Raw genomic sequence first — 25,964 nt, 5'->3', positions numbered from 1 at the left:
CGTGTAAGTATTGTGAGAGAGATCACACCTTACATTAATTTCCATCACTCGTGAATCGCTAGCATCTGCTTCGTTCCTTAGCGTATGCTCGACACTGCATTACACTCCGCATCTGAAACGCCTACCATGGGTGTACCTGGAAAACTCGGTCCACAGTTGGCAGTGTTCTTTCCGGAAAGCTCTAGAAATTTGCATAGATGGAGTCTAGCTGGATGGACTGTGTTCCTGAGGTAGGATCTCGGGGTGTATCATCCCTGTCCACTTCCAGGCGTACTTCCAGGTCTGCGGTCAGCCTCTACCGCGTGATACCACCGCGCATGTTCCCACTGTGAACTGAGACACTCTGCCATGCTCTCCCGCCACGCCATCCCCCCCCCCCCAAACTGGCATGCTCCTGACAAAATAAATCTTTTCTCCTTTAAGATGTTCTGTCAGAAACTGGGCCAGTCTAACATGACATTAATGGATCCACAGTGAAAGACGGAGAAAGAGAAAAACCTGGGAGTGTGGCATGTTAGAAAGAAAGGGGAGTTTGAAATTGCGGTTCTACTCAAGGTGGCTTTGTGCTTTTCTCTCTCATGGAAAAGAGCAGTCCAAGACAAAGGTTCACCCTCTAAGAGCAAAGTGCCTGATGTTGGATGCTTTAGAAATCTCTGGAAGAGCCACAAGGAAGTGTGAATTAGTTCTTTAAACTGTGTTTCCCTAGGCAACCAAAGACTGACCAGTACTGGGCATCACCTTGTAAAAAGGGAAGCACATGACATTCCTCAAAGTACTAGTGGCCAGCACTAGCTGATATTCACTAAGAAAGAAAGTTTTGAAAAATTGCGCGTTCCTTATCCTCGGAACCCCAGGGATTCCTTCTGGGTGACCTCCAGGTGTCTGGAGCGCTTACTGTCCCTTCTGCAGTGGGCCTCCCGCTGTGTGCTCCCGGAAGCTCAAAGGCTACAGACACAGGATCTTCCCCTGAAATCAAAGTGAGAGCATGAGGAGGACGGGGCTTTAGAGTCACATGGGTGGAATTAGTTTCCCTATAAATGGGCTCCAGAGAGATCCCTCATTTCCTCACGTGTGGACGCAACAAAAAGGTGCCATTTATGAAGCAGAAAGTAGCTCTTTAACTGACACGGAAGCTGCTCATTTTTCACTTCCTGACTTGAAAACTGGGAAGCCAGTAGTGTTTATCTACAAATCGCCCACTCTGCAGGGCTTTGTTATAGCAGTCAAGAGAAGTCATCACTCAGAGGCACTTTCTAAATTTAGGATGAGAGCTCATCTTGATGGGACTGGCAAGGCAGGTGCCTTAGTCTAGTAATTTTTAATTAAGTAATTAATTTATTCACTTTACATCCCGATATTAGCCCCCTCCTCCCTCTATTCCCACTCCCCTTCTCCTCTAAGTAGGAGGAGCGCCCCCATCCGGGTACATCAGTCACTGCAGGACTCCACACACATCCTCTCTCACTGAAGCCAGGTAAAGGTGGTCCAGTTAGGGGAATGGGGTCCACGAGCAGGAAACAGAGTCCGGGACGGTCATTGATCCAGCTTTTGGGAGACCTGCGTGAAGACCAAGCTGCACATCGGCTACATATGTGCGGGATGCCTAGGTTCCGTCCGTGTTCACTCTTTGATGGGTGCTTAAGTGTCTGGGAGCATCCAGGGGTCCAGGTTATTGTACTCTGTTGGTTTTCCTCAGGAGTTTCTGTCCTCTTCAGGTCTCTCAATCCTTCCCTGACTCTTCTTCAAGTTAAATGCACGTGAATGAAGATACTCTCCTCAAAGCAGGGGGACCCTGAGGTAGAGGAACCCTGCACTCAAAGGGAGTGTAAACGGGTTCAGGAAAAGAAAAAAGAAAACTAAAAAGCAGAGCTCAGCCCAGTTGCAGACCTCGCATTCTCGCTGTTGTGAAGTGGCAGATTTGACTACATATTCCCACCACGGTATGCTGCCTCGCGACAGGCTTTAATTGACAGAGCCAATCAACTATCAGTGGAAACCTCGACAAGAGCTCTTTTCAACCTGTGGATCGAGGAGACTTCGGAGGTCGAACGAAGCTTTCACAGGGGTCACCGCTGACCATTGGAAAACACAGATGTTTACACTACGATTCATGACAGTAACCAAGTTAGAGTTATGAAGTAGCAACAAAAATAATTTTGTGGCCGAGGTTCCCCACAGCATGAGGAACTATGGGAAAAGGTCACAGCGTTAATTAACCCAAAGCTAATTAGCCAACCACAAGCCAAAATAAACCTTTCCGCTCTTGAAATTGATAACGTAGGGTATTTTGCTATAATAATGGGAAACTGATAAGCATTCAGGCCAGACACTTCTGTTTGTTACCTATTAGAGCGCCATTTACTCTACTTGACAAGAATAAGATTAAGTAGGCAGCTCGTTCTTAATGGGATGTGTAGAGCACATGTAGTCATTGTCTTTTAGCTCTGGCATTGATGGTGCTGGTAAGAAGCCTGTAACAGGACTAAAGTTTTAGGACAAAACAGTGGGAAAGTTCACAAATTTGAAAGTTTCCTTTTCAAAGCTCAAAAGCAAGGCTAAGGAGGTGGCTTTGTGGGCAAACTGCTCGCTGTGCAAGCATGAGAGTCAGTTCAGATTCCTAGCACTACGTAAAAGCTAGTAGGTATAACTGCATTCACCTGTAGCCCTAGCATGTGCCTGTAACACTAGGATCTGCCAATAACCATAGCATACACCTGTAACCCTAGTTCTGGGGGACAGAGCAGGAAGAAGGCACCTGGGATTTCGCTGGCCAAGAAATCTGACCAAAACTGTGAGTTCTATGTCCAGTCCAAGGGTCTATCTCAGAAAACAAAAGATAGAAGAAGTTGATTCCACTATCGATTTCTGGTTTCTACACACACCTCCACACAAGTTAGCGTGCCTATATACATATACACATGCACACACAAGTATACACATTCATATACCACTCACACATGCCTACACATTAAGACACAACCCCAAAGCTTGGTTAGCAATTCTCTCCTTCTCCTTCTCCCTCTCCCTTTCCTTCTCCTTCTCCCTCTCCCTCTCCCTCCCCCACTCTGTGTGTGTGTGTGTGTGTGTGTGTGTGTGTGTGTGTGTGTGTGTAGTGTGTGTGTGTGTGTGTGTGTGGTGGGTTAGTTTAGGGAAACTATTTTGCTTCAGTCTGCTGTGCATACTTCTATGAGGTAGGGACTATCTAAAAACCCAGTGGGAAAAGCACCCACGGTTGGTCTGTCTGTCTGTCCGTCTGTCTGTCCATCTGCCTGCCTGCCAAATCATATCTCCAGTGCCTGAAAGACTGTGAAAAAAAAATCAAAGTTGAAGGAACAAGGTTCAGGAGTACGAGGCAACTATGACACTATTATTCTTCATTCCCTCTTTTCTCCTTCCCATTTCCTTTCCTGGAATGTGGGGAAATGCTGGCACGTTCCTTTCTTTCTGCCAACACAGTCTCTTCACAAGCTTAGTCACCACCCCATGGAGACATCTAAATTATCTTTCCGATGACTTGTCCCTACTGTCTTGGGGCTCACTTGTAGCTCTTCATTTATGTTGTATTAAATGTTCGGATTAATTAGGGATAAATGAGTGTCTTCGAAAGTGTCCCCACAGTGGAGAATATAGTCAGCAAACGGGCAAACGCCTGAGGATTTCTACACTTGATCTTAGCCAAAAGGCCGAGAAGCGATTCGCGCCTGAGGATTTCAACAGCAAGCTGTAAGGAGTTTCCCAGGCTACCAAGGTTGACTCTTTTGCCCTGGAGATTGAGAATACTAGAACTGGTAGGAAATTCTGGCTTCCCAAAGACCCACAAAGTGTGAGGAGTGAATGCAGACTTGGGTTATCAGACTTTTCCATTGAAAGGCCAGTCTTCAAAGACCCGCCCACTGAGCCCATGGAGGCATCCTGTTTAGAACACAGAGAGGACTATATTTCATCCAAGAGCAGCACTTTCCTCCTGGGTTGGGTCCTGGTAATAGAGCAGAGAGTACGGATTCTGGAGTATCCCATGGGTTTGAGGGTCCTTCAGGGAGTGAGAGGATGATACGTTGAGTGCTCAGAAGAGAAAGTAGAAAAATCAGGAACGAGAGAGAGAGAGAGAGAGAGAGAGAGAGAGAGAGAGAGAGAGAGAGAGAGAGAGACTCTCTCTCTCTAACACACAGACACACAGACACACACAGACATGGATGTATCCATGCATTTTTCAATATAACATTCACCTCCATGTAAGTCTACTAGGAGATTCTATGTGAGTTATCCGTGGGCCTCCTGTGCTCAAATGAATGCACCGAGTTGAAAGAAAATGAGACAGACTGAGACTCAAGTAGCTTGCTTGAGATCCCTGATGCTTTGTACTGAACAGAGTCAGATTCTATGCAGGGGATTAGAGCCTGTTTACTTGGGTATCAGCATGTGTTGATCCTGGCACCCAAGGCTACCCTGCTTCTATAGATAGGTTCTACAGGGAACCTGACTCCTGAAGTTCTGTGCATTCCATTGTGGCATCTCGGTTACCGAATGCCACATTATGCCTTTAGAGCAGTGTCCCCAGGTTCCTTCTCCCGACCCATTTACTCATCCTCTGCTTCCCCTTCATTAATCTGTTACTTCCTGGAGAGTAAGCGGCACTGAAGAGGACCGTCTGAAGACAGGACCTGGGTGTAAGACAAGAAGCCTGTGATACCTTCTAAGAAGCTTTCGATTTGGGAGATTCCTGCTTAGCTGGTGTCACTGTGCTAGGTAAGGGTTGAGGGCCATTGTGAACATGGGATGGAATGCCACAGATTACGTGACTCCTGTAATCCTGGTACTTGGGAGTTGGGCACAGGAAATTCAAAAGTTCAAGGTTATCTTTCAGGTACATAATGATTGAAAAACCATCTTGTGAGAGGCTCTGTGTATCAGTCAGTCAATCTAACACAAAACCCAATGGAACCACTTTCACCTCTTGCCCAGAATCTGAAGATTCCACTCTCTTATGCTCCCTTCACTATTATTCTTGATTGATGACATTCATTTCTCCCTGGAGACACTTAGGAATATGCACCATGTGCTCTGAACAAGGCCTTCTCATAAAAAATCATCCCTAGAAACAAAACTGTAAGATGTTGGTGGCCTTTTATTGTCTAATAATGCATTGTGCTGGACTGTCTACATGACAAAGCAGATGAACTGAGCAGGACTGGCCCCCTGCTGGGTGACTCTTATTCCATGACAGGATATAACATGAAATCCTGTAGCCTTTGTATACCTGGATTTTTGCTTCTTTATGACTCATTAGTCAGGATGAATAGAAAGTCTTGGTGATAATGGAATAGAGTTTCCTTAAGGTTACCTTGATTTTTTTTGACATTTTTTCTTTTATTGGATATTTTTTATTTATATTTCAAACGTTATCACCTTTCCCAGTTTCCCCTCCAGAAAGTAGCTATTTCCCCAGGCTTTTATGAAGGTGCTTCCCCACACACACACCCTCCCTATCACCTCCCCACCCTGATGTTCCCCTACACTGGGGCCATCAAGCCTTGACAGGACCAAGGACCTCTCCTCTCACTTCTGCCCAACAACACTATCCTCTGCTACATATGCAGCTGGAGCCATAGGTCCATCCATATGTACTCTTGGGATGGTGGTTTAGTCCCTGGGAGCTCTGGTTGATTGGTATTGTTGTTCTTCTGAAGGGGTTGCAAAACTCTTCAGCTCCTTCAGTCCTTTAACTACTCCATTGGGGACCCCGTTCTCAGTCCAATGGTTGGCTGTGAGCATCCCCCTCTATACTTATCAGGCTCTGGCAGAGTCTCTCAGGAGACAGCTATATCAGGCTCCTATCAGCAAGCACTTCTTGGCATCTGCAATATTGTCTGGGTTTGGTGGCTGTCTGTATATGGGCTGGATCCCCAGGTGGGAGAGTCTCTGGATGGCCTTTCCTTCAGTCCCTGTTCCACATTTTCCTCCTATGAGTATTTTTTGTTCTCCTTTCTAAGAAGGACTGAAGCATCCACACTTGGTCTTCCTTCTTCTTGAGTTTCATGTAGTCTGTGAATTGTATCTTGGGAATTCCCAGCTTTGGGGCTAAATAATATCCATTATCAGTGAGTGCGTACCATAGGTGTTCTTTTAGGATTAGGTTACCTCACTCAGGATGTTATTTTCTAGTTCTATCTATTTGCCTAAGAATTACATAAAGTCATTGTTTTTACTAGCTGAGTAGTACTCCATTGTGTAGATGTACCACATTTTCTGTATCCATTCCTCTGTTGAAGGGCATCTGGGTTCTTTCCAGCTTCTGGATATTATAAATAAGGCTGCTATGAACATAGTGGAACATGTGGCCTTGTTATATGTTGGGGCATCTTTTGGGTATATGCCCAGGAGTGGTATAGCTGGGTCCTCGAGTAATACTATGTCCAATTTTCTGAGGAACTTCCAGACTGATTTCCAGAGTGGTACCAGTCTGCAATCCCACCAACAATGGAGGAGTGTTCCTCATTCTCCACATCCTCGACAGAATCTGTTGTCACCTGAGTTTTTGATCTTAGCCCTTCTGACTGGTGTGAGGTGGAATCTCAGGGTTGTTTGGATTTGCACTTTCCTGATAACTAAGGATTTTGAACATTTCTTTAGGTACTTCTCGGCAATTCGATATTCCTCATTTGAGAATTCTTTGTTTAGCACTGTACCCCATTTTTAATAGGGTTGTTTGATTCTCTGGATTTCTTGAGTTCTTTGTATATATTGGATATTAGCCCTCTATCGCACGTAGAATAATAATAATAATAATAATAATAATAATAATAATAATAATATCTTTTCCCAATCTGTTGGTTGCTGTTTTGTCCTAATGACAGTGTCCTTTGCCTTACAGAAGTCTTGCAATTTTCTGAAGTCCAATCTGTCAATTCTTGATCTTAGGGCCTGAGCCATTGGTGTTCTGTTCAGGAAATTTTCCTCTGTACCCATGTGTTAGAGGCTCTTCCCCAATTTCTCATCTACTAGCTTCAGTGTATCTGGTTTTATGTGGAGGTCCTTGACTCACTTGGACTTGAGCTTTGTACAGGGTGATAAGCATGGATCGATCTGCATTCTTCTACATGCTCACCTCCAGTTGAACCAGCACCATTTGTTGAAAATTCTGTCATTTTTCTATTAGATGGTTTTAGTTCATTTGTCAAAGATCAAGTGACCATAGGTGTGTGGGTTCATTTCTGGGTCTTCAATTCTATTCAGTTGATCTACCTGCCTGTCTCTGTACCAATACTATACAGGTTTATCACTATTGCTCTGTAATACAGCTAGAGGTAGCTACAGGGATGGTGATTCCCCAGAAGTTCTTTTATTGTTGAGAATAATTTTTGCTATCCTGGGTTTTTTTGTTATTCCAAATGAATTTGCAAATTGCTCTTTCTAACTCTATGAAAAATTGAGTTGGAATTTTGATGGGGATTGCATTAAATCTGTAGATTGCTTTCAGCAAAATGGCCATTTTCACTGTATTAATCCTGCCAATCCATGAGCATGGGAGATCTTTCCATTATCTGAAATCTTCTTCGATTTCTTTCTTCAAAGACTTGAATTTCTTGTCATATAGATCTTTCACTTGCTTGATTAGAGTCATACCTAGGTATTATTTGTGACTATTGTGAAGGGTGTCGTTTCCTTAATTTCTTTCTCAGCCTGTTTATTCTTTGAGTAGAGGAAGACTACTAATTTGTTTGAGTTTATTTTATATCCAGCCACTTTGCTGAAGTTGTTTTTCAGGTTTAGGAGTTCTCTGGTGATATTTTTGGGGTCACTTAAGTATACTATCATATCATCTGCAAATAGTGATATTTTAACTTTCCTTTCCAATTTGTATCCTTTTGACCTCCTTTTGTTTTCTAATTGGTCTGGTTAGGATTTTGAGGACTATATTGAGTAGGTAGGGAGAGAGTGGGCAGCCTTGTCTAGTCTCTGATTTTAGTGGGATTGCTTCAAGTTTCTCTCCATTTAGTTTGATGTTGGCTATTAGTTCGCTGTATATTGCTTTCACTATGTTTAGATATGGGCCTTGAGTTCCTGATCTTTCCAAGACTTTTATCTTGAAAGGGTGTTGAATTTTGTCAAACGCTTTCTTAGCACCTAATGAGATGTTCATGCAGTTTTTCCTTTGAGTTTGCTTATATAGTGGATTACATTGATGGATTTCCATATATTGAACCATCTCTGCATCCCCAGGAAGAAGCCTACTTGATCATGATGGATGATTATTTTGATGTGTTCTTGGATTTGGTTTGTGAGAATTTTATTGAGTATTTTGGCATTACTATTCATAAGAGAAATTGGTCTGAAATTCTTTTTCTTTGTTGGGTTTTTATGTGGCTTAGGTATAAGCATAATTGTGGCTTCATAGAAGGAATTGGATAGTGCTCCTAGTTTATATTTTGTGGAATAGCTTGGACGGTAATGGTATGAGGTCTTCTATGAAGGTCTGATAGAATTCTACATCAAACCCATCTGGACCTGGGCTTTTTTAAGTTGGGAGACTTTAATGACTACTTCTATTTCTATAGGGGTTCTTGGACTATATAGATGGTTTATCTGATCCTGATTTAACTTTGGTACCTGCAATCTCTCTAGAAAATTGTTTATTTCATCCAGATTTTCCAGTTTTGTTGAGTATAGGCTCTTGTAGTAGGATCTGATGGTTTTTAAATTTCCTCAGTTTTTGTTGTTATGTCTTCCTTTTCATTTCTGATTTTGTTAATTTGGATGCTCTCTATACTCTTTGGTTAGTCTGGCTAAGGGTTTTTCTATCTTGTTGATTTTCTCAAAGAACCAGCTCCTTCTTTTTTTTTTTTAAAATATTTTGATTACTTCTTTTTCCTCCTTCTTGGTTGATTTCAGCTCTGAGTTTGTTTATTTCCTGCTGTGACTCCTCTTGGGTGTATTTGTTTCTTTTTGTTCTAGAGCCTTCAGGTGTGCTGTCATCTGCTAATGAATGCTCTCTCCAGTTTCTTTTTGGAGGCACTCAGAGCTATGAGTTTTCCTTTTAGCACTGCTTTCATTGTGCCCCATAAGTTTGGGTATGTTGTGCCTTCATTTTCATAAAATTCTAAAAAGTCTTTACTTGCCTTCTCTATTTCTTCCTTGACCAAGTTATCATTGGGTAGAGTATTGTTCAGCTTACATGTGTATGTGGGCTTTCTGTCATTTTGTTGTTATTGAAGACCAGCTTTAGTTTATGGTGATCTGGTAGGATGCATGCAATCATTTGTGTCTTCTTGTACCTGTTTTATGACCGATTATGTGGTCAGTTTTGGAGAAGATACCATGAGGTGCTGAGAAAAAGGTATTTTTTGTTTGTTTTAGGATGATATGTTCTATAGATATCTGTAGAATCCATTTGGTTCAGAACTTCTGTTAGTTTCACTGTGTCTCTGTTTAGTTTCTGTGTCCATGATCTGTCCATTGCTGAGAGAGGGTGTTGAAGTCTCCCACTATTACTGTGTGAGGTGCAATATGTACTTTGAGCTTTAGTAAGGTTTCTTTTATGAATGTGGGTGCCCTTGCACTTGGAGCATGGATGTTCGGAATTTATGTTGGTGGATGAGTTTGAAGTGTGCTTCCTTATCTTTTTTGTTTGTTTTTGTTTTTTTTTAAGATTTATTTATTGTACATAAGTACACTATTGCCATTTTCAGACACACCAGAATAGGGCATCGAATCTCATTACGGATGGTTGTGAGCCACCATGTGGTTGCTGGGATTTGAACTCAGGACCTCAGGAAGAGCAGTCGATGCTCTGAACCACTGAGCCATCTCTCCAGCCCTCCTTATCTTTTTTGATAACATTTGGTTAAAAGTGTATTTTATTCGATATTAGAATGGCTACTCTAACTTTTTTCTTGGACCATTTGCTAGGAAAATTTTTTCCCAGACTCTTTTTTTATTACTCTGAGGAAGTGTCTGTCTTTACAACTGAGGTGTGTTTTTTTTTAATGCAGCAAAATCCTGGGTTCTGTTTACCTATCCAATCTGCTAGTCTATGTCTTTTTATTTGGGGATTGAGTTCATTGATGTTGAGAAATATTAGGGACCAATGATTGTTTTTTCCTATTATTTTTGTTGTTAGAGTTGGAACTATGTTTGTGTGGCCCTCCTCTTGTGGGTTAGTTGAAAGATTACTTTCTTGTTTTCTCTAGGATGTAGTCCCTCCTCATATTGGAATATTCCATCTATTATGCTTTGTAGGGCTGAATTTGTAGAAATATATTGTGTAAACTTGATTTTTCATGGAATATCTTGGTTTCTTTATCTGTGTTAATTGAGAACTTTGCTGATATAGTTGCCTGGACTGACACTTGTGTTTTCTTAGGGTCTGTGACATCTACCCAGGATCATCTAGATTTCATAGTCTCGTTGAGAAGTCTGGTATAGTTCTGATAGGTCTGCCTTTATAAGTTACTTGACCTTTTTCTCTTACTGATTTTAATATTCTTTCTTTGTTTTGTGCATTTGGTATTTGACTAGTATGTGACAGGAGGAATTTCTTTTCTGGTCCAATCTATTTGGAGTTCTGTAGGCTTCTTGTATGTTTATGGGCATCTCTTTTTTTAGGTTAGGGAAGTTTTCTTCTGTAATTTTGTTGAAGATATTTACTGGCCCTTTAAGTTGGGAATCTTCACTCTCTTTTATACCTATTATCCTTAGGTTTCATCTTCTCATTTTGTCCTGGATTTCCTGGATGTTTTGAGTTAGGAGCTTTTTGTGTTTTGTATTTTCTTTGACTGTTGTGTCAATGTTTTCTATGGTATCTTCTGCCTCTAATATTCTCTTTTCTATCTCTTGTATTCTGTTGGTTATGCTTGCGTCTATGACTCCTGATCTCTTTCCTGGGTTTTCCATCTCCAGGGCTGTCTGCCTTTGTGATTTCTTTATTGTTTCTATTTCCATTTTTTTTATCCTAGATGATTTTGTTCGATTCCATCGTGTATTTGGTTGTGTTTTCCTGTAATCCTTTAAGGAATTTTTGTGTTTCCTCTTTAATGCCTTCTACCTGTTTACCTGTGTTGTCCTGTATTTCTTTAAGGAATTATTTATGTCCTTAAAGTCCTCTAACATCATCATGAGATGTGATTTTAAATCTGAATTTTGCTTTTATGGTGTGTTGGGGTATCCAAGACTTGTTGTGGTGGGAAAACTGGGCTCTGATGATGCTAAGTGGCCTTGGTTTCTGTTGCCTAGGTTCTTGCACTTGCGTCTCACCATCTGGTTATCTCTGATGTTAGCTGGTCTCGATGTCTCTGACAGTGACTTGACCCTCCTGTAATCCTGTAACTCCTTGGAGACCAGCTCTCTCCCAGTGGAATCTGGGTACAGAGAGCTTGGCACAGTGTCAGCTCCAGGCATAGACAGAAACTGGAAGGTCCTGTCCCAGACTGCTCCACAGTTCCTGTGTCCTGAGTGCTCCAGCCTTGTCCCTTGGAGCACAAGTGGTGGTCTTACCTATGCTCTCAGGTGTGTCAGCACTCCTGGGAGACCAGCTCTCTCTCCATGCAATCTGGGTACAAAGAGCTGTGCTGCAGGATCAGTTCCAGGTGCAGATGGAAACCAGAAGCTAGCTTGATGATTTTTTTTTGCTATGATTTGTATTCTTATAAAATTCACATACCATAAAAGTCACCATTTTAAAGTATATTGTTTTACATATTTTGTATTTTAAGGCACAGCAACATAGATTTTAGAGTATCCATATGGGAATATCACTATGGACACAGTTCCAATGGAAGAGAGGTGAGGTAGCTCTGACCCTCTAAAGTAGTAGACCATCTCATGTTTCTTGAGTTCAAGGGCCCCCTGAGATTAAAGTTAGTGTCTTCACAGTGGGCCATTGTTCTTACTTATTTTTTCTTTTTTAAAGATATATTTATTTTATGTATGTGAGTACACTGTTGCTGTCTTCAGACACACCAGAAGAGGACATTATTAGATCCCATTACAGATGGTTGTGAGCCACCATGTGGGTGCTGGGAATTGAACTCAGGACCTCTGGAAGAGCAGTCAGTGCTCTTAACCACCAAGCCATCTCTCCAGCCCTGTTCTTACTTTTCTTGCTCTGTGACAAAATACCTGGTTAACAGCAACTTATTAAAGGAAGACTCTGTTTCGGGGGCAGTTCACTATGGCAAAAAAGGCAGAGCAGTAGGAATAAGAAGTAGCTGGTCTTGGAAGCCTGGAAGACATGAGGTTTACTATCCAAGTCTTCCCAAGGAGAGAAACACATCAGCTATTGCTATTGTTATTGTTACTGGTAATAAACATTTCTCTCAAGCCTTAAGTGTACAGTTCTGCCCAATAAACAAAATTAAACTCAAACTAGTAATGGCTTCTTGAGAACATAATCGCTCCTGTTTTGACACTGTTGATTGTGAGGCACAGAGCTTTTCCATAATAAGAATTACTTTGTGGGCATCTGGCTTATGAAGCAGAACACTAATTTGTATTGTTTATAAGAACGCATAGGGAGAAGGGTGACACATCCTATTGACTCATTGCTGGCCCATCGCCCACCCCTGATTGTACTTGGGACTGAGCGTAACCAGTATCCCTTTCCAAGCCAGGAGAGGGGTACTGAGGATCCCTTCCCTTGTTCCAAGGGAGGAGATGGAAGTAGTTTCTCACATCATATTCTCATTTTATTTTGAACACTAAGAAATTATGTTAAGATGTTAGTCTCTCTCTAAAATAAAGCAAATGCTCTTGAAGTGGAATAAACAGACTGTAGGAAAACTGCAAAACCGACTTTAGCATTATCCATATCACAGTCCTCTGCAGCTTGAGAGTCCCATATTTTTCTAATCTCTAAATCAACACAAGTAGCATCTTTTTGCTTATATTATAAGGTGATTCTCAGTCACCCCCACCAATCCATCTACATATTATGCATGTTCAAGTATGTGATGGACAGAGGTTATTCTTGGGTTAGAACACCATTCACCCTGTTTTGGAGTCAGGTTCTCTCAATGACCTGGAACTTTGAATTGGCTAGGTTGGTTAGCCAACAATCTGCCAGAGGACCATCTAATTTTATATCCCTGGAGCTGGTATTAATATATACACGCACCATGTCCGGATGTTGTAAATACCAAGTTTTGCGAAGTATATATGTATATAAAATATATCTAATTTACAAACATCGCATTGTCATGATTGTTAGAATTATTTTCCTGTTATTATTATCTCAGCCTAGGATGCCATTCAGTTCATATATAAGAGAATAGCAGTGAATTATTTTCCTGTGTCTCACCATGGACTGCACAAAAAAGACTTACTCTGTGCATATTATTAAATGTACACTGAGAATGACAATCTATAGAATTTCCTTGAAGATACTTTCCAAATATCTTTCCAGGTGCCCTAGGTCAGCTATAGGTCATATTGCCAGCTTAATATGTGGACCCCAATGAGTACATGTCATCAGGGTATGAACAGGGGTGTGGGAAGGGGGCATGTTACCAGAATCAGTAAATTGCTCCACTTCTCTCATTCTTAATTTTCTCATGTATAAAACAAGTCCTGCAATCCATTCGGCTCTCAACTTTTCCACCCCGATGCTTCTATAGTTAGACAAACTGTTACACAATTGGTTCTATAACTCTAACTCTTGTAAAAGTGATAGGTATGCTACCATAACTTCAGTTGTGTGAGTAAATAAAAACCCAAATGCTGTAATGATTGCATTTCTTTTCCAAATGGAGTGAAGGCACCAGGTAGCTCTCAGGTGGCCTCAGTGGCCTCTTGATCTAAGAGTAGAGATTTCTGTTATTTGAGGAGGGGGGGCGTTGTCTTCTTGCAGAATGCTTGGGGAAGGTTTGTGAAATGGCATGGACCTTAGACTCTTGCCTTCATATTTGCAAGCTGGCTACACCTGATCTCACATAGATGTTTTTTTTTTCTTCCCAAGAGGGCAAACTCTATTCCTCTACTACTGTTTTAGTTAAGCAGCAAAAACTTCCTTAGAAGAGTCCTCACTTTCAACAGACTTTTTCTTTTGTTATACTGACTGGAATCACACAATGATTTTCTAGCTGCAAGAGATGCGGGAAGTTTTAGAAAGTATCAGTTATTTGTAGAGGGAGTTAGGCTCTGTTGGTAAAGAAACTGAGTGTGTACAGTTATAAGGTTGTTCTGTCAGAAGTATTTATTATCTGCTGAGAAGTGAAGCTAAAATCCATAATCACTTCACTATCCTTTATGATCTCATTTTCTGCTTAATATAGGAATGCATGGATCCTGTTCTCAAATACTTAACAATTTACCTTATTGAACTGTAAAAATGGTTGCACTGGAACTCTTACTTTATTGGTAATACAGCATGAAATGAATATATTCCAGCTACTTCTACAAGCACTTAGGACTAATATCCCCTAAAATATTTTTTCTTAAATTCAATATCTATTCATTCACTGTATTAAGACATGTTTTTCTATTAGATCTCAAAAGTCAGTCATACTAATATAAAAAATTAATTCTCTAGTCAATTCCAAATGCATTTTCCTCAACAAGCCTTCTGTCCTATCCACACTCTAGCCCCCAGCTTCCAGAAGATAGGCTGACAGCTGCAGAGACCTAGACTGGAGAGACAGAAATATGATATGCATATACATATATCCCTCTGCTTTGAGGTAGAAGCTGGAGAAGAGAAGGAAGACAGATTTGTCTTAAGATGTCATCCAAAGTAAGACAGGAATCCCCTTTCTAGTCATCTTTCAGAGTGTTATTAGGCTTAATAGAGATGTGTGGAAGCATCATTAAGTCATATCTCAAGCACATTAATTCTCCTGGGAGCTAGCTATGCACACTAAGCAGCCTCCCATTGGGTACCACGAATCTATTCATACTGTACAACAAAGGTCTTCTGTAAGTTTGGAGTTCCCAAAACCTTTCTCTAACATCTCAACCCTAAGAGTACAGGCGACATAGTCTTTTTCTCTTCTGGAATAGTCTGTAGATTTCCATGGTAGCTGAAACAAATTCCTCCAGACCAAATGGCATATAGTGGCACAGATTATTATGACTCTGGAGGTCAGAGGTCTGAAATGGGCCTTGTAAAGCTGAAATCAAGGTGTCCATGGGGCAACTTTCCTTCACAGACTTTAGAGGAGACCCTGCTCCTTGTCTCTTCTGTTTTCCAGAGGCACAATAACCATCATTGCCAGTTGGAGTGAAGACTTTCTTTTTGTTTTGTTTTCTTTACATTTGGTTTTTAAGTTTTTATTATATTTATTTACTTTGCATCTCGATATCAGGCCCCCCCTCCTAGTACCCCCTCAGGCAGATCCTTCCCCCATTCTTCCCTCCCTTTTCCTTCAGAAAGGAGGAGCCCCCCCCACATCAAGTCACTGCAGGACTAGATGCATCCTCTCCTAATGAGACCAGCCAAAGTGGCCCACTGCGGGGAACTGGATCCACAGACAGGCAACAGATCCAGGGACAGCCCCAGCTCTGGTTGTTGGGGGACCTTCATGAAGTCCAAGCTTCTGATTTGCTACATATATGCAGGGGGCAAGGTGCAGCCTGTGCTCATTGTCTGGTTGATGGTTCAGTCTCTGGGAGCCCCTAAGGCTCCAGATTAGTTGACTCTGTTGTTCTTCCTGTGAAGTCCCTGTCCTCTTTGGGTCCCTCATTAATTTTCCCTAGAGCATCATGGGCCTCTGCATCTCTTTCCATTGGCTGCAGGTTGGAGCCTCTCAGAGGACAGGCTGCTATCTGTAAGCATAACAGAGCATCATCAATAGAGTTCAGGGATTGGCTTTTGCCCACGGGCTGTGTCTCATTTGGGTCAGTCATTGGTTGGCAATTTCCTCTTTCAGTGCGGATCTTTGTCCCTGCACATCCTGTAGGCAGGACACATTGGTCTAAGGTTTTGTAGGTGGGTTGCTGTCCTTTTCCCTCCCCTGGGAGTCCTGCCTGGCTATAGGAAATGGCCACTTCAGAATCCATGACCCCCACTGCTAGGAGTCTCAGCTAGAGTCACCCCCATAACCTCCCTGGGGCCTCCCTTCCCTGTCTCTCCCATGTCCTAGGAATTGCCCCCCCCCCACTGCCAATTTCTATTCTCTCTCCTCTGCTATTTGATCCCCCATCCCACCCTGATTCCCTCCCTATCACCCCCCCCACCGTTCCCTCCCTCCCTCTACTTCCCTTATCTGTTTTATTTTTCCTTCTAAAAAAGCTTCAAGCGCTCTCCCTCAGACTTCCTTGTTATTTGGTTTCTCTGGCCTGTTGATTATACTGTCGTTATCCTGTACTTTATGGTTAATATCCACCTATAAGTGAGTCCATACCGTGTAGGGGCCCGCCAAAAGCAAGGAGCCAACTACTTCACACCCATCTTCCCAAGTCACTGGTTTCTCCAACTGCCGTCCCTCCCTGTCCTCCGAGAGTCTGGAAGCAGAGAATGCCCTTCGTCTCTTCAGCTACATCTTTTTTTATTCTTATTTTTATTTACATTTCAAATGTTATTCCCTTTCCTGGTTTCCCATCCATCAGTCTCCTATCCCATCCCCCTCTCCTTCTTCTATAAGTGTGTTCCCCTCCCCATCCACCTACCCTTACCCCCTTACCTCCCAACACCCCCCTACACTGGGGGTTACAGTCTTGGCAGGACCAAGGGCTTCTCCTCCCACTGGTGCCCAACAAGGCCATCCTCTGCTACATATGCAGCTGGAGCCATGGGTCCCTCCATGTGTACTCTTTGGATGGTGGTTTAACCCCTGGGAGCTCTGGTTGGTTTGTATTTTGTCCTTATTTGGTACCAAACCCCTTCAGCAACTTCAGTCCTTTCTTTAACTCCTCCAATGGGAACCCCATTCTCAGTTCAATGGTTTGCTTCTAGCATTTGCCTCTGTATTTGTCATGCTCTGGTGCTGAGTCTCTCAGGAGACGGCTATATCAAACTCCTGTCAGCATGCACTTCTTGGCTTCAGTAATATTGTCTAGTTTTGGTGGCTGTATGTATATGGGCTGGACCCCCAGGTGGGGCAGGCTCTAAATGGCTGTTCCTTCAGTCTCTGCTCCAAAGTGTGTCTCCATATCCCCTCCTATGAATATTTTTGTTCCCCTTTCTAAGAAATACTGAAGCATCACACTTTGGTTGTCCTTCTTCTTGAGCTTCATGTGGTCTGTGGATTGTATCTTGGGTAATTCAAGCTTTTGGACTATAATCCACTTATCAGTGAGTGCATACCATGTGTGTTTTTCTGTGATTGAGTTATCTCACTCAGGATGATATTTTCTAGTTCCATCCATTTGCCTATGAATTTCATGAAGTCATTGTTTTTGATAGCTGAGTAGTACTCCATTGTGTAGATGTACCACACTTTCTGTATCCATTCCTCTGTTGAGGAGCATCTGGGTTCTTTCCAGCTTCTGGATATTATAAATAAGGCTGCGTTGAACATAGTGGAACATGTGTCTTTACTGTATGTTGGAGCATCATTTGGGTATATGCCCAGGAGTGGTATGGCTGGGTCCTCAGGGAATACAATGTCCAATTTTCTGAGGAACCTCCAGAGTGATTTCCAGAGTGGTTGTACCAGTCTGCAATCCCACCAACAATGGAGAAGTGTTCCTCACTCTCCACATTCTCGACAGAATCTGTTGTCACCTGAGCTTTTGATCTTAGCCATTCTGACTGGTGTGAGGTGGAATCTGAGGGTTGTTTTGATTTGTCCCTGATGATTAAAGATGTTGAACATTTCTTTAGGTACTTCTCAGCCATTTGATATTCCTCAGCTGAGAATTCTGTGTTTAGCTCTGTACTCCATTTTTAATAAGGTTATTTGGCTCTCTGGAATCTAACTTCTTGAGTTCTTTATATTGAATATTAGCCCTCTCTCAGATGTAGGATTGGTAAAGATCTTTTCCCAATCTGTTGGTTGCTGTTTTGTCCTAATGACTGTGTCCTTTGCCCTACAGAAGCTTCCCAGTTTTATGAGATTCCATTTATCAATTCTTGATCTTAGAGCATGAGCCATTGATGTTTTGTTCAGGAAATTTTCCCCAGTGACCATGTGTTTGAAGCTCTTCCCCACTTTCCCTTCTATTAGTTTGAGTGTATCTGGTTTTAAGTGGAAGTCTTTGATCCACTTGGACTTAAGCTTTGTACAGGGCGATAAGTATGGGTCAATTTGCATTCTTCTGTATGCTGACCTCCAGTTGAACCAGCACAATTTGTTGAAAATGCTATCTTTTTTCCACTGGATGGTTTTAGCTCCTCTGTCAAAGACCAAGTGACCATAGGTGTGTGGGTTCATTTCTGGGTCTTCAATTCTATTCCATTGATCTACCTGCCTGTCTCTGTACCAATACCATACAATTTTTTATCACTATTGCTCTGTAATACTGCTTGAGGTCAGGAATGGTGATTCCTACAGAAGTTCTTTTATTGTTGAGGATAGTTTTTGCTATCCTGTGTTTTTTGTTATTGCAAATGAATTTGCAAATTGTTCTGTTTAACTCTCTGAAGAATTGAGTTGTAATTTTGATGGGGATTACATTGAATCCATGAGCACGGGAGGTCTTTCCATCTTCTGAGATCTTCTCCAATTTCTTTCTTCAGAGACTTGAGTTCTTGTCATACAGATCTTTCACTTGCTTGGTTAGAGTCAAACTGAGGTATTTTATGTTATTTGTGAGTATTGTCTAAGGTGTCATTTCTCTAATTTCTTTCTCAGCCAGTTCATCTATGAGTAGAGAAAGGCCACTGATTTGCTTGAGTTAATTTTATACCCCGTCAGTTTGCTGAAGTTGTTTATCAGGCTTAGTATTTCTCTGGTGGAACTATTGGGGTCACTTAAATATACTATCATATCATCTGCAAATAGTGATATTTTGACTTCTTCCTTTCCAATCTGTATCCCTTTGACCTCCTTTTGTTGTCTGATTGCTCTGGCTAGGACTTTGAGTACTATATTGAATAAGTAGGGAGAGAGTGGGCAGCCTTGTCTAGTCCCTGATTTTAGTGGGATTGCTTCAAGTTTCTCTCCATTTAGTTTGATGTTGGCTATTGGTTTACTGTATATGGCTTTCACTATGTTTAGGTATGGGCCTTGAGTTCCTGATCTTTCCAAGACTTTTATCTTGAAAGGGTGTTGAATTTTGTCAAATGCTTTCTCAGCATCTAATGAGATGTTCATGCAGGTTTTTTTCTTTGAGTTTGTTTATATAGTGGATTACATTGATGGATTACCATATTTTGAACCATCCCTGCATCCCCAGGAAGAAGCCTACTGGATCACGGTAGATGATCATTTTGATGTGTTCTTGGATTTGGTTTGTGAGAATTTTATTGAGTATTTTGGCATTACTATTCATAAGAGAAATTGGTCTGAAATTCTCTTTCTTCATTGGGTTTTTATGTGGTTTAGGTATAAGAGTAATTGTGGCTTCATAGAAGGAATTGGGTAGTGCTCCTTGTTTCTATTTTGTGGAATAGCTTGGACGGTATTGGTATTTGGTCTTCTGTGAAGGTCTGATAGAATTCTGCACTATACCCATCTGGTCCTAGGTTTTGTTTTTTGTTTTTTTGTTTTGTTTTGTTTTGTTTTTTTTGTTGGAAGACTTTTAATAAGTGCTTCTATTTTTTTAGGAGTTATGGGACTATTTAGATGGTTTATCTGATCCTGATTTTACTTTCGTATCTTGTATCTGTCTAGAAAATTGTCCATTTCATCCAGATTTTCCAGTTTTGTTGAATATAGGATTTTGTAGCAGGATCTGATGATTTTTTGAATTTCCCCAGTTTCTGTTGTTATGTCTCCCTTTTCATTTCTGATTTTGTTAATTTGGATACACTTTCTGTGCCCTCTGGTTAGTCTGGCTAGGGGTTTATCTATCTTGTTGATTTTCTCAAAGAACCAGGAGCTGGTTAGTCGATTGTGTTCTTAAGCTTTCCTTTAGATATCTGGTTTTCCCTGGTGTGAGCTGGTGTGATGACAGCAGGACTTCTCCGGAAGGCAGGGGGAACTGTGCCCTAGACAATGGAGGTCAGGGGACCACTCTGCTGTCTGTGCCTCAGGCAGACCCCACTGACAAGGAATTGGTGAGACAATGTTCCAAGCTGATAGTACTAGGGGCCCCCTGCAGGCCTCCATGGGGAAGCAGGACACCTTTGGAGTCTCATACGTTTCTTCAGTCCTGAAATGCAAGTCCAGAGCCAGACAATGGAGATCAGAGGACCGAACACAACTCACTTCTGCCGGCCCCAGACAACCGGGAAGGGGTTGCTGGGGTAAGGGTTCCAAGGTAGTCATCCTCGGAGCTCAGCAGGCATCCATGGGAATCGGGATGCTCTTGGGGTTCTTCAAGGCCCTTTGAGAGTCCAGTGCCAGAAAATAGAGGTCAAGGGACCATGCTCAACTCACCTCTGATGGCTGTGCCTCAAAAAAACCCAACTAGGAATGGATTGGTGAAGCAGGGCTCCAAGCTGGTTAGTCTTGGGGTCCCAAAGGCTTCCATGGGGAATCAGGTTGCTCTTAGGGTCCTGGACGTCTCTTTGGCACCAAGTGTGGAATATTCTAAACAGGTACTTCTGCCTATCTCTTGACTCTCAGACTATGGAGACAACGGGCTTGAAGGAATTTCCCCAGGAATCTCATGATAGGAGAAGAAAAGTGATGAGTGCCAGTCAGTGGGGAAACTCGTCCCCAGGAAAGTGACTTCATATAGTTCTGATACAGTCAGATCATCTTGCAAAAAGCACTGGAACTGAGATTATGGAACTACACCTTGACCAGAACTGCTCTGTCATACACACATCTTGCCTTTTCATGAAAACTACACCTCACCTCAGATTCCTCAATAGGAACTTGGGAGTCACTGGGTCCCAGTGATCTTCTTCCCCATGTAGCCACATAGAATCCATCTTCTCTTATCCTGTTTTTCGTTTCTTTGACTGACATACTGAGGATGGTCAGCAGAACCTATAGTTGCTCAGGGTAACTCTAACAACTCCAGGAACAGCATCTCTTCTTGGCTTCAGGGGTCACGTTCCTCCACGGATGCAGTCCTGTGAATTTGCCCATTGGTCCCCCAGCTGTCTGTCCTCCACTCCAGCACCATTCTCAGCAACCGAATAGGATTGTCCAGAAGGCCTGCATCCAGGACAGCCAACACAATAATGAAATGTTCTGATCCTTTAAAATCATCCCCTTAAAATATAGACTTTAAAGCTATGAGACTGAAGTGTTATCTACTGCACCAACACGGCTACATCTAAAGTAATAAATGGTTCTTGTAGAGTTCTTTCATTTTCTGTTTGGGAAGGAAGTGAGCTTTTCAGATACGTGTGACATCTCCTTCCTATAAAATATAATTTCTGCCCTGCTTCCTGACATTCTCTTATATCAAGCTAAAGTCCAGAAAAACATAAATTTTTTTTCTAAAGACACTGCCCTATAAGGACACATGACCTTGATGTCATTGCAATCATCCTTTATATTATTCATATTTAGTTCAACTCTTTGTTCTTTTAAAGAGCTGGACCTTTAAAACTATTAGAGACAAGTTCATCAGTTAATGCTATTTTCTCTCTCAGATCTATGTAAATAAGAATACTAAATGAACCTAGGGCAATTTTCACCTCGTATTTGACAACTTAAATTGTTTAATATGAACTTCATTCTTGTGGAGTCCTCCATATCTCAGGGGAGATATAATGTACTTGAGTTTCCATGGCACATTAGAACACTACCCCTTTGAGACTCAGATGCTGTTTTTATATGTGGATGGCTCTAACTGAAGCACAGGGATTACTTAAGCTAACAAGTGTGGATTCAGCCTAATAGGAATGCAAACAGAACCCGAATTTGTCGTTCTGTTAATGGTTCTTTCCTGGTACATTCATCAATTTCCATTACATCCCCTGCCTTAATAAACACACTGTATTATTTTATGACCTCTCTTCTGAGTGTTAATAGGATAAGGGAATCATTATGGCCTCCATTACACAGAGTTATAACGGAATGAAGGATTTGCTGGCATACATATTTTTTTTACCATGGTGTAGATAGATCTTCCAGCTAGATAAGCACCTATCCATCTTCCCTTGCTCAACCTTTTCTTGGTACTCTTAGTATCCCCTTATTCTCTGAATTCCATATTAATTCAAGTGTGTGTGCATGCATGTGAGTAGGTGTGCCCACTTGTGTGCATTTGTATATGCTTTGAACTGGCAAACCAGCTCCTTTGAAAGGTGAGTGCCTTTGACATCAACTTAAGACAATGAAAAAAAGAGACAAGGCCATTGCCTTGCATAACTTTGTAGTCAAGGTGATCTCTAAAGTCCTTTAGTTTGATTTCGGTGGTAATTTGCATAATGATACATAAATATTTATTCTGGCATACAGCACAATTTAATCTAATAGCTGATTTAGTACGTGTGTGTGTGTGTGTGTGTTGTTTCTGATATTGTTAGAGACATGTGAACACAAAGGCATTGATCTACTAGATCTATCACAACAGAATACCACAAGCCAAAGCTTTAAGTATTTATTTTCTCTTTATTCTCAATGCTGGAAGACCAAGAGCAAGGGTCTAGTAAGATTGTATCTCCTTTTTGAGTGGTAGACGTGGTCTTCAATCTTCATTTCCATGTGTTCTTCACTCTATGTGTCTAGGTCCTAATCTCTTACAATGAGAGTCAAATAGAATGTAAGCCCATTTCACTGACTTTGCTTTAAACTTAATTATGTTTTTCAAAACTCGGTCTCCAAATCGAATCACATTCAGAAGCTACAGTTGTTTGAATAGAATGTCCCCCATAGGCTCAGATATTTGAACACTGGGCCTTGGTTGCTGATGCTTGCTTATTTGGGGAGGTTTAGGGGGTAAGGTTTTGTTGGAGGAAGTACGTTATTAGAAAGGGGCTTTCAGAATTTAAAGACTCATACCACTTTCAATTCCCTCTCTCTGCTTCATGCTTGTGGTTCCTTTTATGTTACTGTTGCCATGACTTCCACTTGTTGCTATGCCTCCCACCATGATGACTTCTTGTCTCTCTGGACAAAAGAAACTCTTCCTTAAGTTGCTTCTGACCATGATTTTTAAAATCATATTGAGTTATAGGAAACTAATGTAGAGGTGTTGGGGCATGGGAAATCTAACACGAATTCTGAGGTAGACATAGTTCAGCCATGACGGTGGAAATAGTTCTTGTTTATCAAGGTGCTCAGAGGTTTGAGATGCTTTTGGAAGGGAAGGTGAATTACGTGAGCTCCATAGCACAATCAGGTGGTTAGACAGTTCACTCAGCTATGAAGTGAATACTAATGCCTGCCATGTTCTCATAAAGGTAATTTTCAAAGAGATCAATTCGATATAGAATTGTACATGTCCTTGTTAGATAGTACAATGAGTGCAAATGCACATAATTTTTAGAAAATGAAATATTCGAGATTCCAGGCTGGTGAGATGGCTCAGCAGGTATGAGTGCTTATGGCTTTTATAGATGACCAAGGTCGAGGTTGGGGCAGCTACACGGTGATGACTCACAATCATCTGTAACTCTGGGGCATGAGTCATACACGTGGCACACAGACACACACATGAAAAATATATACATGAAAATAAAAATAAATAAACCTTTGAAAAGAGAACTTTGCAGTCCAGGGTTTTACCTTTAATAAATTTTCACTAATTATAATCAGGCAATAGTATATAGAAAATTCCAGAAACAAGCTATTAGTAAGTCAGTTGCCTGTTCATGTATGGTGTTGAGGTCTGCCCCAGTCTTTCCATACTGCCTGGGCTTGAGCATTCTTTAGTCTAGAATATCCACAGTGCTGTATGAGATTCAGATTCACCACTTAGTAGCTAACAAAAGAAAAAAACAAACATATACATCACAATCAAGTGTTTGTGTGTGTGTGTGTGTGTGTGTACACGCACGTGCACATGTGTGTTAACTGGAAGACAGTAAAACAGATTTGTGCTACTTTTATTGCTATACCTGAGACTGCAAAAACTATAACTATACCACCTGGTAAACAGCTCAGATAAAAAAGTACTAAATATAGGCTTAGATTATTTGTGGTTTCAGTCATCTTTGATGGGAGTTGGGGGGGGGGTGAAAGATGTCTCTGAACATAACTGCACTGGCTGGTTTTCAACTTGACACGAGCTGGAGTTATCACAAAGAAAGGAGCCTCCCTTGAGGAAAGGCCTCCATGAGATCCAGCTGTAAGGCATTTCTCAATTAGTGATCAAGGGTGGGAAGGCCCAGCCCATTGTGGGTGGAACCATCCCTGGGCTGGTAGTCTTGGGTTCTATAAGAAAGCAAGCTGAGCAGGCCAGGGGAAGCAAGCCAGTAAGTAACATCCCTCCATGGCCTCTGCATCAGCTCCTGGTTCTTGCCTTGTGTGAGTTCCTGTCCTGACTTCCTTTGGTGATGAACAGCAGTGTGGAATGTAAGCGGAATAAACCCTTTCTTTCTCAACTTATTTTTTGGTCATGATGTTTTTTTGCAGGAATACAAACTCTGACTAAGACAATAACCTTCTTTGGGACCATTTGCTACTTCCTTTAATGTAGCCTGTAACAAGCTTTGTCTGGTAGCTATCCAATAAGCAATGTAGAGGAAATGAACAAAAAAAGTGCTGAGTTCCAGTGCAGCTCTTAGGTGATAGCATTTTGGGGGGAGGGGAAGAGATTACCAAAATTCCTTATTTGAAGAAATTGGTACAAATTAAAGAACATAAGCAGATGTTTTGGTGCAACTTATCGAAATGACAAAGGCAGCCTGACATGCATGTACTGCCTCAGTGACCAGTAAAGTCACGTGGCCTTGGGGATGTCAGCTTAGCTCTTGTCCCCGTCTCCCAGAGTTTCTTATCAAAGAGATGTGCTGCCATGCCAGATTCAGGGGCTCCCATCGTGCGTAAGTTGATCACGTGGTCACCCGGTTCTTTCGTGGATTTCACCTGCTCTTTCAGGTAGTACGTCTCAGTGAAGCCACATTAAGTGAGGATCATTCTTGTCAGTAGCCAGTTTGTGAAGCTCCAGTAGTGACCGATTCACACTCCCTTCCAAGTGCAGTGCACCCTCCATGGCACTCAGTCTGTAATCCGAGTCATCCCGGTCTGGTTTCTTTATATCCTGTAGGAAGATTTGGCTACCCCAGTTCTGCAGCTTCACTGGTTTCTCAGCATGTTCTCTCTCCTCATGAGATCGGTGGAGAAAGTATTTGGCAAAGTTCTTCAGAGCCACATCATCCCGGTCAAAAAAATAAAACAAAACAAAACAACAACAACAACAGCAAAACCATAGACAGATAGACATAGGTATCCAACTCCAGGCTGATCTGGGATTGATGGCAGCTACTGAGTCCTGGTGACTCAGAAGTTCTGAGGGAGCCAAGGTAGTCATGGTGGAGGCGGGGCGAGGCGGAGCTTCAGAATTGCAAAGGGCTCAGGTTTGAAGAGGATGGTGGGGGTCAGAGAGGTCGAGCACTGGGCGTTCAAGCATTGTTGAAGTGGGACGCCACGGCCATTCTGGACCATAGATAGCATTTTCAATCACAGGGACTGGGGGATTCATCGTGGTGGTTGAGCAGATAGTATCATCAAATGCTAGCACTGTGTTCTCTGTGAGTAAAAGTGCCTGTAAGGAAGCACACCGTATTCCAATCCCACTGCAAGAGCCATTAATTCATTAGAACTTCAGTAATGTAGAATGGATGGAATGTTGAAAGCCAAGCGCCAAATTATCTAGAACCATCTTTTGCCCCCTGTCCTGTCACTTATTGTCCTCCTCTGTCTGTGCACTAACATCTTTTTGAGCATTAGGTAAATGTTCTGGAATGTACAAAGAGACCCCTAATTCGAACCAACCAAAGAACTGAGAATGTTTTCAGGTAGCATCTGAGGTCTGTAGCTCAGAGTTCCCCCACATTCTGTGACCTGTCTATTGGATGTTTCTAC

At 41.9% G+C, this 25,964-nt stretch overlaps 1 pseudogene; it reads right to left on the bottom strand.

The window, feature by feature from the left end:
• Positions 1-24,320: 24,320 nt before the first annotated feature.
• On the bottom strand, positions 24,321-25,631 carry Fth1-ps3 (ferritin heavy chain 1, pseudogene 3; annotated as a pseudogene).
• Between the last annotated feature and the right edge of the window lie 333 nt (positions 25,632-25,964).

The sequence above is a fragment of the Rattus norvegicus genome, chromosome 17 (assembly GCF_036323735.1).
Source record: "Rattus norvegicus strain BN/NHsdMcwi chromosome 17, GRCr8, whole genome shotgun sequence".
NCBI classification, from domain to species: domain Eukaryota; kingdom Metazoa; phylum Chordata; class Mammalia; order Rodentia; family Muridae; genus Rattus; species Rattus norvegicus.
Note: the sequence above shows the minus strand (reverse complement) of the source record. Positions and strands in the feature narration are given on the sequence as shown.